This window comes from Nematolebias whitei, chromosome 7, assembly GCF_014905685.2.
Source record: "Nematolebias whitei isolate Nwh7 chromosome 7, NemWhi1, whole genome shotgun sequence".
NCBI lineage: Eukaryota > Metazoa > Chordata > Actinopteri > Cyprinodontiformes > Rivulidae > Nematolebias > Nematolebias whitei.
The window spans coordinates 24,290,485-24,305,603 of NC_056504.1; positions in this window are offsets into that span (position 1 = coordinate 24,290,485).

Sequence of the window (15,119 nt, forward strand, 5' to 3'; positions counted from 1 at the left end):
CTTCTGACCTGTCTGCCCATACTGGTGGAATGTCATAGTGATTTTGGCCAGCTTCAGGGATGTAAGTTCGACGCCCATCACTCGCCTGCACCGGGCCCCAACTCAAGTCCCTGGCTAACCTTTCTGATACTCTATGTACGTCCAGTATTTCTACTCCCTTCTTTTGTCCTTTTCTTTGTCCTATTCTTAATGGCTTAACTGGACCGTCGTATTGGCCTGCTATTGATCCTAGACTGGCACTACCTTCATCATCGGTGTCTTCCTGACTCGGGTCTACGTCTGGTTCTCCCTGAGAGCTCTCGTCGTCATCCTCCTCACTCTCTATGTTTAAGGGTTGTATTCTTGTTACTGTCTCTTTCTTTGGCTGTCCCTCTCGCGATTCTGCTCCGCTTCTGCGTCGTCTTGTGGTTGTACTTATCAGGTCATGTTCTGTAGATGAGGTCAGGGACATTTTTGACCCCTGAGGACTGATCCTTAACGGGTCTTCACTTTTCTTGGCTCCCTGTGATGATCCCGGTGTCGATGATTTTTCTGTGTGTTCTCTCCCTAACTTTAGGGGTTCTTTAATTGGTTTCTCTTCTCGTTTTGTCATTGCGGCCACCACCCTGGATTTTCGATCTTCATCTAGATGAGTGGGGGTCACTATAATCATTTCTTTTAAGTGGGCTTCTGCTGGCATGTCTTTGGCCAGGTACGTCATTGAATTGACCGCTATTCTCTCAGCTGTTTCCCACTGCAAATGGTGGGACCGGAGCCCATCTATTCCTATCACTATGCGCCTGAAGCCGAACTCTATGGCTCGGAACACTCCTTTCTGCAGAGCTTCTAACATTTCCTTGAGATACCTGGTCTCATCGGTTGCTTCTTTATAGCTTCGAATTGGGATGTGTATTATTGCGTAGTACGGAGCATCAGCTCCACTGGTCATTCTTGTTTTTGGCTCTTCGCTACGTGGTCCACCGGTGAGTTGTTTTATTTCAACTTGGTACTCCCTACCGGCTACTTTCTTTAAAGCTTTTCTGTAGGTTGAGTTATGGATTTTGTACTTATGATTTGTAAACACCAGTAACGCATCTGCCTCTATAGACCATGGTGTCCCTATCACTTGGTATACTCGGGTACCATTTTGAAACTTCACACATTGAGTCTCTTTCGGGAGTGGTTCTAGAACCTGTTTGAGCCCTGCTGTTTGCCTAATTTTTTGTTTCTTTTGTGAATTTTCTTTTTCCCCTTCCTCTTGACTGTAATCTGACTCAAGTTCTGGTTTTAAGTGTTTTTCTTTTTTAGCCTTCTTTTTCCCATAAGTTTTTGGGGTTTCTCCTAAGGGGTTCTGTTTAGGATTCTCTTGTTTAATCGGCTGGTTTTTCAATGGTTCTGTCTGTCTCTGCTCTCGCATTCCTCGTAACCCCCTTTCTGCCCGCCCGGTTTCAGTGGTTTCGAGCCTCCCCATCCTGTCCACTATGCTTTGGGCGAGCAGGTCTAAGTTCTTGTCAACCTGTTTAAGATAGTCGTTACACCCTGTGCTGTCATTACTTTCTTCAGGTTCGTTTTCCTTTTTGATCATACCTGCTAGTAATCTCAGTTGCTCTGCTCTGGCTTCCTCATCTGTATCAGAATGGTATTTGGGAGTTTCTCTGTACGCACTCAGGTTTGGAGTGGAGCTCACGAACGTGGGGGGGTGATTAGAGGTTGAAGGGTAAGCTCCCTGCCATAGCCTTGTGCCTCCTGGGTATTCTCCTTCCCTTTTAATATTGAGGGGGGGTATATTCTTTAAAACTACATCCTCTGGTTCGCTTTGGTTTTCTTCATTTTCCGACGCTTCGGGGGTTTGTGCAATGGAGCTGTGCTCACTTTCAGGATCCATTTCTGATTTTTTCTCTTTTCTATACTCCCTCATCCTTGCCAATTCTTCTTCACACTCTTTATATTTTGCTGTTGCCCTGCATGTAGGGTTTGTGATATACCCATCTAATCCTGTCACTTTGGATATCATCTTTACTATGGGGTCATACTCGATTGAGGGGCTAATTACTGACACTATGGTCGTTTGTTTTTGTTTCTCTATCTGTTGCACCCACCATTGTAACCACGTTTTTACTTCTTTTTTTGATTTTGCTTCGCCTGGGTCTTTTACCACCACTGTTTGGACTCCCTTCCGGGCTGTCGTACAGCAAAACTTTCCTTTTTCTCTTATAAATTTTTCCAGTCCGTCCTCTAGAGCTTTTCCATCTAGCTGGGGATTACTTTCTCTTAGTATTTCCTTTACTGCTGGATTCCAGGTATGATACCCTTTTCCATATAGGATGACTTCCACCCTGGTCACTCTTATTGGTTTTCCTCCTGTACTTTGTACCATTATCTTTTGGCCATCTGTCTTTCCTTCTACTGGCTTCTGTTCTTCTTGGCTCTCCTGAGCCGGCTCGAGTTTGTCTGGCTCTACACTCGTAGATGCCTCTCCTGAGGCCATCTTTATGTCTTTTCTTGTCGGGTCAAGTTTGTCGGTCCTCAAAGTCTCCAGACTTTATCCTAACGTTTTGGACTAGGACAGACTAGCTGCTTACCTACGATTCTGGATTATGGTCAGTAACCCTCGTAAGCCTTCTACCCCTCCTCACTAGCCTCTAGTGATCCATTGGGGGTACTAACTGGGGGGTCTCCCAGTTACTGACAGCTCCTTACTCTCTAGAGCTGCTCTACTGACGCCTATCAGTCCTCTGTAGCGCGTCCTCACTTCTGGGACTGTTCTGGTCCCATCTGGGGTGCCATGTCTGCTTTCCGATGAGCAAAAGGTAACCACTGGAATTAGCGATAAGCACCTTTGCTTGCAGCCTCTCCTCCAAGGGGTCCGGGAGTTTACTTCAGCGCCATGGTATTACCAGCGGCTGTCTAAAATAACCTCGTTAAGGCTGCGGCGAGGTGATTCATCCAGAATATTAACGACCTTAAATCCGTGAGTCACACCCTGATCTCACTCTGTACCTCGATCCTTCAAGCAGCCGGGATGGATCTTCTGGTCCAGAGAAACTCGCGTTGTGGCCGCTCACCTCTCACTTTAGCGTTGCAATTGTTAACCGTTCTGGTAATCTTTAGGGCCCTGGAAACGGGCTCCAGGATGTTGTTTATCAGCTAGGAAACCTTTACAAAAACCTCCTATTATTGGTGTTGATAAATGAACCAAGCTTTACCATGTATTTAATTGATAAGAATGAAATAATAGTCCAGATTTATACATTTTGCTTTGCTTTTAATCAATAATTAGCGCAGGGGTACAGCAACAGGCACAATTTTATAATGATTTAATTTTCATGGATACATAGGATACACTTCCTTCCCTAACAAGGTGGTGACTACTATCTGTGAAACTCTAAACCTCAAGAGCCCTTGAGGGTTTTTACAGATACTTCCTTCACTGAGACCTTTCACAACTCAAGCCAGAAGATATTTTCTCTCAACTCCCTCATGAACCAGAAACACCTTCGAGCAAATCTTACCAGTAACCAATTTAGTACTCCCAAATTTATTCTGTATGCTGTTCTTCCAATTTGATGAAACAATTTAATTAGAGCAGAGTAAGATTGAGGTCGTCCGCTTACCATGATTTTGAGGTGATTCTTAGTGAGTCACCATAGGGTAAGGGCAGATTTCCAGTTCTCTAGGGGAGAGACACCGGCCGAATCCTCAAAGACGAATACAACTAATCCAAATTAGAGAATCAGAGGTTTTGGACGGGCCTTAGGTCAAGCACAGGAGCGGAATACTCATCCAGTTTCAGGGTTGATGAAAGAAGCTTATCCAATCCCATGTCAGTGAAGAAAAGAATTAACTCCCATCATCGTCTCCAAACTTGGTTTAATCCAACTCCTTTTAGGCTCCCTCTGATTCGAAGAGTTTGCTCATCGCCTGTAGTCCTCTCTGCTCAGCTCCTCCAGTTCAACTCCAACTTTGCATTGACCAAGCTTTGTTCTGGTCAGTCTGTATTTAAAGACTCATTCATCCCTCCTCCTCTTAAGGAGGGGTTATGGAAAATTACATCATCTCTTTTCCAGTAACTTCTGTGCTGTTTTGCACTTCAACTGGTTTAGACCAGATTTCTGGGACTTTCCAAAACTTGTTTTGCTCAAAGATGAATCATCATGAGATGAGTCGTGTTTAAGCCCTTGTAACTTCTGGTACTTTCCAGAACTTGTTTTGCTCAAAGATGAGTCATCATGAGAGGAGTCGTGTTTAAACCTTGTGACTTCCTGTTTTCCTTCATGGCTCGAGGCATGCCCAGACTTGTTTCTCTGTTACATGAGGCCTCTTTACTTTTACCATCTCACACAAACATACAAAGGATTATACAAATGTCTTAAAGATTAATACTTCTATCAGTTGATTATGTGTTGATTATTTAGTAAAACAGTTTGGTTACACATTATTAAAACAGTAAAACTTTGGTTACACATTATTAAAACAGTAAAACTTTGGTTACACATTATCATTCTTAGCTGTTGCTGAGGAGAACTTTTGATCAGGCTTCATTTCTCTTTAAAGCTGGTGGCCTGTTCATGTATCACCACTACAGACACCTGGTTTATTGACACCCCCTTCTTGAAGTCGGATCTTTCTCCTCTTTTGCACCAGGTCCGCTGTAACCTAGCCTTCTTGTTCTCCCTCCCAGGAGTCGACCACCGTCATGTTGTCCAGGTCTGCGTTCGAAGTGGATTGCTCCGCCTGATCTTCATCTGGCGCCGCTCGCTTTCTGGGTATCCTGGCCTCCTGGGCCGGGACAGCGGGTTGACTTGCTGGGTTGATCTCCGTTAGGTCAGCCGTTCTGGAAGACTGGAGGGTTGGCGGGATCTCAACAAGGGGTGAACCTACAGGAGTAATGTTTTCTATTATGACCTGCCTCCTAACTTGTGGGGTTGTGGCAACTAAAATGGGCATCTGACGAAGCTGTTTCAGCTGCATAGGGGCAATCTGTAACCCTTCAGATTCAGCAACTTCTGAATGGGTCAAGCCTTCTGGTGTCAAGATCGGAGGCTCAGAATCAGATGGGCTGGTCGGGTCAGTGAGGGCCGTGCCATCGGTACTCAGAGGACCGGATCGGCTCGCCTCGCTACTTAAGTATCTGTCAAAGTCATCCAGGTAATTTTCCAGGAGACTTAGATCGTTATGATCTAATGGATGTTCAGACAACCTTCTAGGGGACATTTCTACCTCCATGGGCTCGGTTTCATTATAGGATGTAGTTGGCAAAAGGTCAGGTGGGCCATTAGTTGGATCTTGGGGCTGGCTGGCTATCTCGGGTGTGGTTGTAGGGACACTGACACTGGCCCGTCTACCTTCTTCCCTAACTACCATGGGCACGGAGACTACCGGGGGGCTAGTTGTTAGCCCTGCCGTTAGAATGACCGTGGTAGATGAGGACGTGAGCTCTCTGGGCTCCTGTGTGACCCTAAAGGAGGGGCCGTGAACCAACGGCAACCCTGTGGCCAGATGGTAGGCTATATGCCTGATAGTTTTATTTGTGTTTTCCCAGAGTTTTACTATTACTGGGTAATACGTGGCTCTCCTAGGGATGGCTATTCTAGGTATATAGGGTTCAGAGCCCTCGGCCGAGGTCCAGATGACCTTGCAGGTGCTCTCTACCTCCCAGCACTCTTCTGCCGACACCTGAGGAAGACTGGCGGGCTCATCAGAGACCAAAATACCATGTACTCCAGTTGCAATTATAACTTTAGAGTGGCAGCCCTGGCACCACCAGGTTGGACCCACGGCCCATAGAAATCGGGTATCTTCCAACCCCAAAAGGCAATAGCAGCAGACCATTTGAGGTCCTATTGCTGTTGAATTTCTGGGGCGCTGATCCTGCATTTTGACTGTTGTGGCTTATTTGGTCTAACCTTTGCCTTTAATTATTTTTTTAGAGTGAGGTTTTCTTAAACCGATAAAGGGTGGTCCTGCCCTGTCGTCTGACTATCCCACAATAGGTGCGGGTAATGAATTTCTCCCACTCTTCCAATTGGTTTAATTGTCGGGTTGTGATCACTGTTTTCCAATCACAGTACCCAGGTAACAGTAATCCTGAGGTATTTGAGATGCCGTATTCCCTATAAGTAACGCTAATGTATTTATCCTGCCCTGCAGTTTCTATTTTTTTGGATTTTGCATACGTCACCACAAGGGGTTACTCTAATCCTCTGGATCTGCTCGTGGTCGTACACTTTCTCTTCACAGTGGCAGAGGATGATTTCTCCGGTTTTTGTCGTTACTACGAGTTTGTCCGGAGCTGTGAAAGCGAACGCCCAGTTGCTGTAGACTGTTGCTGTGGTCAGGATGTAGAACAGCAACTGCATTCTGCTCCTTATGCCTTCTATAAAGAGAGTACATGTAATATAACATAGCAAAATAATAACAATAAAATCAAGGTCTGCTTCCACTCTCGGTCCTCATCGTGTCTCTAAAACACTCAACTTCGTATTGCTGGGCCTGTACAGGCCGTCAGCTATCCATTGAGCATTTACCAGACCGATGATACCTCGAGTTTACAGAAAAATAAAATTAATCATAAAAAGAGAGAAAAATAACATATAAACACTAAATCACTCTTTTAAAGTTTAATAAAAGTTAGCAAAAGCTGGGAGGGGTAAAGCTGTTGTTGGTTATTTGATTACTTCTGTTATTATCCCGTTAGATTGGCCTGTCTCATTATCCTCCTGAGAATCTGCGGCCTTCGCTCCCCACCGGTGCAGGGGGAGCTGGATCAGGTCTCGGCTTAAAGATAGCGGCATAGGTCATCATCCACACCACTATAGGCATTGTGGTGCAGAGGCTGGCCCAATAGGCTATTGCACAAATTCCCCAGACTAGACCCCATCCAATTAACATGGCCAATTTTTTGGTCCATTTACGTCTGTTTTGTGGTTGCAAGGATACTGTCTGGTACAGCATATTTGCCAACACCGTCACGGCCACTGTCCCTTCGACTATGGTCGCTACAATTCTCCCTGTGGTACCTCCACAGCTTGTGACTGGTATTGGTACCGGAGTAAGCGCTGCCGCACATTCAAGGCTAATCACTATGGAATCTTCTATTAGCCATGCTGAAATTATAATCTTCTGCAGGTAGGTGAGTTTGATTCTTCCTAACAGATAAGTGACAAAGAAATGAGGCGATATTTCAGGTCGTTTGAGTATCACATGGGAAACTATCACTCTAGCGTAAGTCTGGACTGCTACAGGAAATCTTATCAACCTTTCCTTACTCCAGTCTCCGGTGTGGCAGTAGCACATCCATGCAACCATTGTTAAAAAGTATTCTATATTGCTCCCATTAAAATAGGCTGGACATTCTGACAAAATGGTAAGATTGGGGGTCATTGTAGTCTCTGTCTCCCAATCTATAATACTCACATCGATGGTTGGAGTATGAGACATGCAGTCGTCTTGATTGTCCATAGAGATATTTGAATTGCTTCTGTCCTGATCCTTGCTCTTTACTGCTCCCGGGGTAAGAGTTAAGCCGCTTCCCTGTTTATCTAATTTAAGGCTGAGCCGCACCCTACTCTGATGGGGGTGGCCTATAGCTCCTCCTCCATGGGCGGCATCCAGCTCTGAGGCACTCTTGTAAGAATACTTTACCTAATAAGGCAGCGGCTACTATCCCGACTACACTTAACAAATAAGGCCATACTTTGAGGAAGATACTAACTATCCATCCTTCTACCGTTTCTCCACCCTCTTTGATTACTTCACCTACGCCTTTCACCACCTCTGTGACCTTTCGGCCAACGGTGTAACTAACGGTTTCATACCATGCGCAAGTGTGTTCATCTTCCTGTGTGCCACATTTCTTCCAGTTTTCCTCTGGATACTGGCATGTGAGATTCGAGTAGATTTTATTTGGGCCTACCCACTCATAGCCCTCTATTTCATTGCCCAAGCACAGGCTGCGTCTCACTGCGTGACCCTCGACTAAAGCTATCATTGAATCTGAGACAAAGGGGACTATTACTCCTTGAACTTGTTTCCTGGCGTGAAGCTGATATCCTAATATCCTATCTACGCAGTGACCCTCAGGTACTGATCTTCTCCACTTGCCGCTATATTTTTTCCACACTACCTTCGCTGCGTGCAAGGTGTATTCAGATCTATAATAACTCTTACAGTAGCTTTCCCATCCTGGTATCGTACCACAAGGCCTTCGAGCTAATGTAAGGACACATTGTGTTTTTGCCCTATTACAAGTCATGTGCCATGGTCTGGGACTAACATACCTATCCGGTCTATACAGGGGACTGGCCCATATATCCTGTTCTTTAGAATAGACTGTGGCCAAATACTGATACTTAATCCAGTAGTTATCTGAAAGTTGCAAACATGGGGCTACCCATTCTCTAATCTCTTCCTCCTGAAACCCCCACCATGTTCTAGAGTCATCTCGTTGATGATATTCATGCCATGCTTGGAGCAAGATTTTAACCGTTTGTTGTCTACGTAATTCTGTGCAGTCATATCGCCATGTGGACATAACGGCGACCTCTGTCTCCCATAATCTACATCTAGGCGATGCTCCACTACTTTGCCACACCGAGTTGTTAAGACTAAGAAAAATCCGCTCGGCTACACATTTGTCTATTTTGTCAAAATCGCCCTTAGGTGCATTGAGAAGCTCATCTGGTTTTGGTAGTTTCTGTATATACATGTCTGTATAATATGGTCCCATGAGGCCCTCATGAGTCCTGGCATACCCCTCCACGAAGTCACCTTCGAAGTGAGTCAGCCCAGATGCAATCCAGACCCATGGTAATGTCGCATTCAACCAGTTCTCATGCCAGGCATTATGTGGGTGGAATATGGCTGCCCAACTCCAGTAATAATAACGCTGATTCTGTATGGGAGTTATGGGTAGATAATTTTGAGTCTGGCATTCAGAAAATAGGTTCCAACAACAATATGGTAGCTTACTCATTTTAGTCTTCATACATTGCTCTATCAGGTCAGGTCTGGCGATCATTTTTATCCCATTTATCTCTGTTATTTGGTACTGATTCAATTGGAGCTTCGTTTTGGCCTTAACTGTGGCATGGGGAGGCGGTGTAGGGCGCCTGTTAGATCCCCAGTCTGTAGCATTTTTCTTGAGTGTTCTTTCATAACGTATTGTGTGAATTACCTTATTAGTGGTCGAATTCAGGTATTTACCTGTGCGATTCCTTTGAATAAGAGAGGGGATTCGGTCACAATCTAAGTGGATGTCGCCCCAGAACTCTCGACGAGGGAGAATTGCCTGGCAGCTGTCGTTTTTAGGTGGGGCCGGAAGAATTACTTCTCGGTCCCAGTAGCCTTGATGCTTTAATCCAATCAACGGTCGACATATCCAATCGCAGTGCCACTCAGGGGTTCCGTCCTGGGGTTGTATCCAGTTACATCTTGTTGATCGCTTGATCTGATCTTTCAAAATTGCTATTCCGATGACTCTTTTCTCTGGAAGTATCATTAGATTTGTGACGACCCAATTGGGTCCGTCAGATTCTGGGTCGGTGGAATGGTCTGCCACTGTTAGGTTTCCGGCCATTAAAGCCTCGCTCCATCCTGCTGTGACTCAGTCTGTTCATCCAGGCCTGATGACCCTCTTTCTTTAATTTATTCCAAGCTGCTATTTGGTTCTGGATGTTCTTTGCCGGGTTCCATGGTAAGGAAATATTCTGTGTATCGATATCCCAACAGTTCATGTCTGCATATTTTGATTTTCCATGGGCAACTGCCACATGTGTCAGGCTCCAGGGTCTGACTCCGGCTTGGTATAAGATAACCAACAACATTGCTAAGCCTATTAACACTACGAGTCCCCGCAGGAGGATTCGCAGGCAGGTTGCTTTATCCAAAATCGTAATCCTTTGACGGTCCATAGGTCGGTTTGGGGTCGCTTCATCATCGCTTTCATCGCTATTTGGATCATCACTGTTGGAGTTTCTGTTTCTCATGTGAATCATTTCGAGAGGGGCCCTTGCTCCTTCGTCCTCGATGTCTCGGCTTTGAGTGTCTGCGGGCTGTCGACACTCGTCCCTTAAGTAGTTCTTGATATATAGGAGAGGGGTGTGGCAGCTCTGGCTGTAGTCCTTTCCATACATATTTCCATTGAGTCACCAGCCATTTTTCGGGTTCAGGTTGGGGTCCGTAGAGGTCCCAACTTTGTTGAAAGTTAGGTCCTGCAGTTATTTTCCGTTGAGCCTTACAAAGGGCCTCTAAATATTGAAGTACAGTTGGACCATGTTCTTGTAATGTCTCTTTTTGTGTTATCAGGGGATTATCTTGGTATAGGACATGTACTGTGTACGCCTTTCTTATCCAAGGACTGTAATCGTGAACCGGTGTATATTCCCGATATCTTATAATTCTTATAGGCAAATTTTGATTCTCAAACACGTACCGTTTTGGGTCATCTGTTCGTCTTCTGATGGCTTTCACCATTCTTGGGCTTGTACTCCAAATTATCATTCCCCCTATCGAGACCTCGAAATATCTGCTCTGGTATGGCTCGTGGTAATTGGGTCCCCATCGGAGCTTTATTTCCTTTCCCCATAGGGTCAGGTAGACCACATTAAATATCCATGGGGATGTTGGTGGGCAAGGTTGGAGCTGGGCGTCGTATCTAGGGAGGTGCACTTGCCTTGAATGTTGTTCTATTTGGGGATCGTCTAGGTGAGGTTGCCTCTTGTACTGGCGATTGGAGTAGAAATAATTTCTCGTAGGGTCTTCCCATTTGAGGAAGTCAATTGCTGGTTCATCGAGCCAAATTATGTCTTTTGCAGTTTTTAAAGCTGGTATTGTCGAGCCAGTTTGTCTGCACTGGATTAGTACGTTGGTTATTCCAGCACTAAGGGGTTTTGAGTCTATAATATCTTCCTCACGTACGGGGCCCCTGGTGAAGGTGCAATCAGACATGCTCGCTTAGGGTATCTTGTCTTCTGGTAGATCGGATGCATGGGCTGCTCGGGTCCAGGTCCTCTGTGATCTCTATTTGTTACTCGCCCTTTATAAAGTTCTACACTGAGCGGTGAGGGGTGGTGTAAGTCCGGTCTTAATCCTCGCCACACCCACTTCCATTGTCTGACTGACCACTCAGAGGGTTCTCCGAGGGGACCCTCCATTGGCTCAAGCTGATCGCCAAGATAGCTGATCATTTCATCCCAATCACCATATCTCTCCATTGCTTCTCCCATTACTCGCTCCACCAGCTCCTCTCTTGCGGCCTTATGCTGGTCGTAGGCTTCTCCCATCTCTGTCAGCGCTGTTGTCAGGCTGATCAGCGGGTGTCCTCTGTAAGATACTTTTATTCTGTTAGCCGCTCGTGTGGGGTGTGAACCCCACCTGTCAAGCGGAGTTTGGACTCGATCATACAACATTTTCAGGGGTAACTGGGTGTTTTCAATCACCACTCGTTCTGGTTCCGCTATTCTCTTGTTGATTTTCGTTCTCAGCGTTGGGCTCGTGGCCCAGATTATTAGTCCTCCCAGAGAGATTTCGCAGTATTCTGTTTGGTGAGGTTCTTCATAGTTTGGTCCCCACTTGAGTGTAACTGATTTATTCTTTATTTCCATTTGGACCATATTAAAGATCCATGGTGTTCCCATCGGACTAGGGTTATATGGGAATTTTAAGTTATCACTTAACAGGGTTAGGCCAGGAACTCTGTGGCTAGCTCTAGTGAGATCTGCTTCTCTAAAGGTTTGCAGATGTGAATTATAATAATTTTTTGTTTTTGCCAGGAAGTTTGAAAAGTCCTTCTTTGGTCTGTCTAATTCCACCACTTGGCCTCTCACAAGCAGGGCCGGTTTGTACATCTCAGTTCCGGGTGCTTGAAACAACATATTCTGCACTTCTTCTTCAGTTGTATGGCTACTCTGAGTATTAAAGGCATTTACTTTATATTTCCATGTTGGTAAGGCTGCTATTGCACTGGTTTTAACACGACATGTTTCAATAGGCCTAACTTGTTTTACGTGTCCTATTTTTCTCCAGATGTGGCTCGTGTCTTTTATTGTTTTTCTTAGAGGTTCTTTACCTTTTCTTTTCTTGCTCCCAGCGATGAGTCCAGCGACCCCTTGTTTATTTCCTACTTGCGTGCTTTCTTGTCCGCATGCTTCCATTTTCCTTGGAACGCTTTTTTGGCCCAACTCTTCAGTCCTTTCTTCTCAGTTTTGTTTGCTACTGACTCCTCCGAGCAGTTTTTGTATTCCTTAATTGGGTGGGCTGTGGCTCCCACCAGGCACGTTCCTTCTTCCCGGATCGGGTATACTTCAGCTCCGACCGAGTACACTCCCTGGTATGGTGCAATGACCATCTGCACGGAAACTTTAACCCTCTGGGTGGAGTCGGGCTTTGTGGGCGTTCCTGCCCTCTGTGCAGCAGTTCCGGGGATCTGGAGCACTCCGTTCCTCTCCCAAGCTTCAGGGGTTACCAAGAATTCAACTGTTTTCTGCATGGGTTTAGCTTCATGCCTGGCCCATCCATCCAGACTAGTAGTACAATAGTACAAGTTATTATATCTGGTTCCGGTCTCTCGGGGGACGTCTGGCAGGGGCACTAGGGGGACTTCCTGGTTCATAATTACTTCCGTAATCAGCTGAGCCCATGTTGTTAATTCCCAGGGCCCTGTCCAGCCTTTCTGTCCAGCCTCGCCGGTTTCTTCGTCAGGTAACATACCCGCCTCTTCTTTTTTGCTCCCTGCGCTTGTTTGGTTTCGAAGTACTCTAAAAACTAAGGGAAACTGCTGAGTACCGAGGGGGGCATTCCTTTTCTTACCCCTCGAAGAATCATAAGGCCAGGCTTGATGTACAGCCTGCTCGAGCAATTCTCCGGGATTTATCTTCTTCCTGTGCTGCCGCTTTCTTCTTCTTCCATCCAGTTCTCCTAGTTCTGGATAAAGTAGTGGGGCTGAAGGTGTTACTTTTAGAGAACTGTAGACGAATTCTTGGTCATACTGCTGTTCGGTCAGGGATCCTTCCGAGGCCCTGGTTTCATCTTCATCAAGCTGAGCTCTGAAAGATTTGAGGGGACTGTGATACCTCCTTACTTGCCAGCCCATTGCCCTCTCAGAGTGCAGCAGTTGGCCTTCCTCCATCTGTGTATCACAGGCTGAACAGTATTTTACTTCGGTGCCATCCCACTCGCATGCACAGTCTTGTGGGCCTTTGCCGCTTATATCCCATTGTGTGATGATAGTTGCTCGAGGTAATGTGGTAATCCTGCATTCTCCACAAATGAATGCGTCCATTACCTTTACAGGTTTTATCTGCAGCTGACGTGCGTCCATCTTGTTTGTTTTAGGCTTGATGGGCTTCTCCATCCCTGGTCCTTCCCAGAGAAGGGGTAATCCACTCGGTTTCAGGCAGAGCGTACAATTGTTCTCCTGCAGGCTCCACCTGAAGGTTTCTCCTTCTTTTGACAGGTATCCTTTCTTTGCATATTCCAATGTGCTCAAGGCCCTACCCGTCCAAAGCCCTGAGACTGTTCTTCTTAGTATCACTCCCCCACATATAGTGGCCAGTCTAATATAAGGGAGCATGGTGCTTGGTTCTGTGGCCATACTCTGGTTTCTGGTTTCTACTAGCTAGGAACTGGCTTCAGTTGCTCTATTCCTTGGATCCTTTTCTTCTCTAGCTCAACTGTGTTTTTATCTAACACTTTTCTCACTCTGTCTGTGGTGTTATATTTAGGCTTCACTGCAACTGCTGATGGGTGATCCTGTGCTCTGACCCACACCTTCTGTCCTACCCTGAATGGGGCCTCAGAGTCTGACTGTTCCTCTTTATCCTCAGAGCTCCGCCCAACTTCAGGCGTGCTAAACCATCGTTGGTTGAGCTCTTCTGAGGGGGAGGGTCTACCAGCTCTTCTCCTGTCATTCAAGGCCTGACCTATCTCCACAGTTTTAGTACTCCATTCTTTGGTATTAGCATTTTTAGCTATCCAATTTTTGACTAAACCTATGGTTCTTTCTGCTACTCCATTGGCTTGAGGTGTGTAAGGAGGCGAATAAACGCGCATGACCCCAAAAGTCTGACACCAGTGATCCACCTGTGCATTGCGGAAGTGTGTCCCATTATCGGTTCTCAACTCTTTTGGAACTCCTAACGACCCACAGACCTGTTCCAGCATACTAACAACACTGTTGCCATTAGCTTTCCTAGCTGGTTTCACCACCACGTACCCTGACATCGAGTCTACCAGCACTAGAAGGTATTTCTCTCCCCTCTTGCCTGTAACTCCCATAGGTCCAGCTACATCCATGCATACTGAACCCCATGGCGTGGTACTCTTTATGGTCTGTCCATCCACTCGGTGCCCTCGCCTTCCTGCGTTGTATTGACCACATACATCACAGTTTTGCAACACCTTGCGGACCTGTTTCAACGGGATCCTGAGCTCCTGATACTCCAACTCCTTACGTGTGGGTTGTACGCCTGCATGACCTAGACCCTCATGCACGCCCCGTACAACCTGCTCCACGTACTTCTCTGGGACCCTCCGACCTTCGGAGGTTCTGTCCCACTCCTAGATCCCGACGAAGACTATTTTTCTCTGCTGTACATAGCGGTCAACTTCTTCGTTGCCTTGCCAGTATTTTCCCTCTTTAGTGTGGGCTTTCTGGTGCTCTACTTCTAACTTCAGATTTAGCCTGATTTCAGCTATTTTCTTCCACAAGTCATGGTGAGCTACCACTTTGCCCTTCGCACTTTCAAATCCATTTTCTTCCCAGATGGCTAGATCTTCATTTAGAGCTTGTGCACAATAGTGGCTGTCTGTCACTACTTTAGCCGTTCTTATCTTCTTGTGAGTTAATTCTAGCAGCCCTTCGAGTACTGCCGTAACTTCGCCTGTTTGTGCACTACCCTGTACTCTCCCCCTTCTACGGCAGCACTCGTTCCCCTGATATTTGAGGATAAATCCCCAATGTGCTACCTGATCTGACCCTTTTTTGGATCCATCTGTGTAGAGAGTCCAGTCGTGCTGCTTCGGTTCTTCGGGCACTTCTTTGGCTGCTTTTTTACTCACTGGTTGTGCAGGGCCTATCTCCAAATCCGGGTCTAGTAGAATGTCTTCCCATCTACCCCACCTTGTGTTAGTAGCCTTGGTAC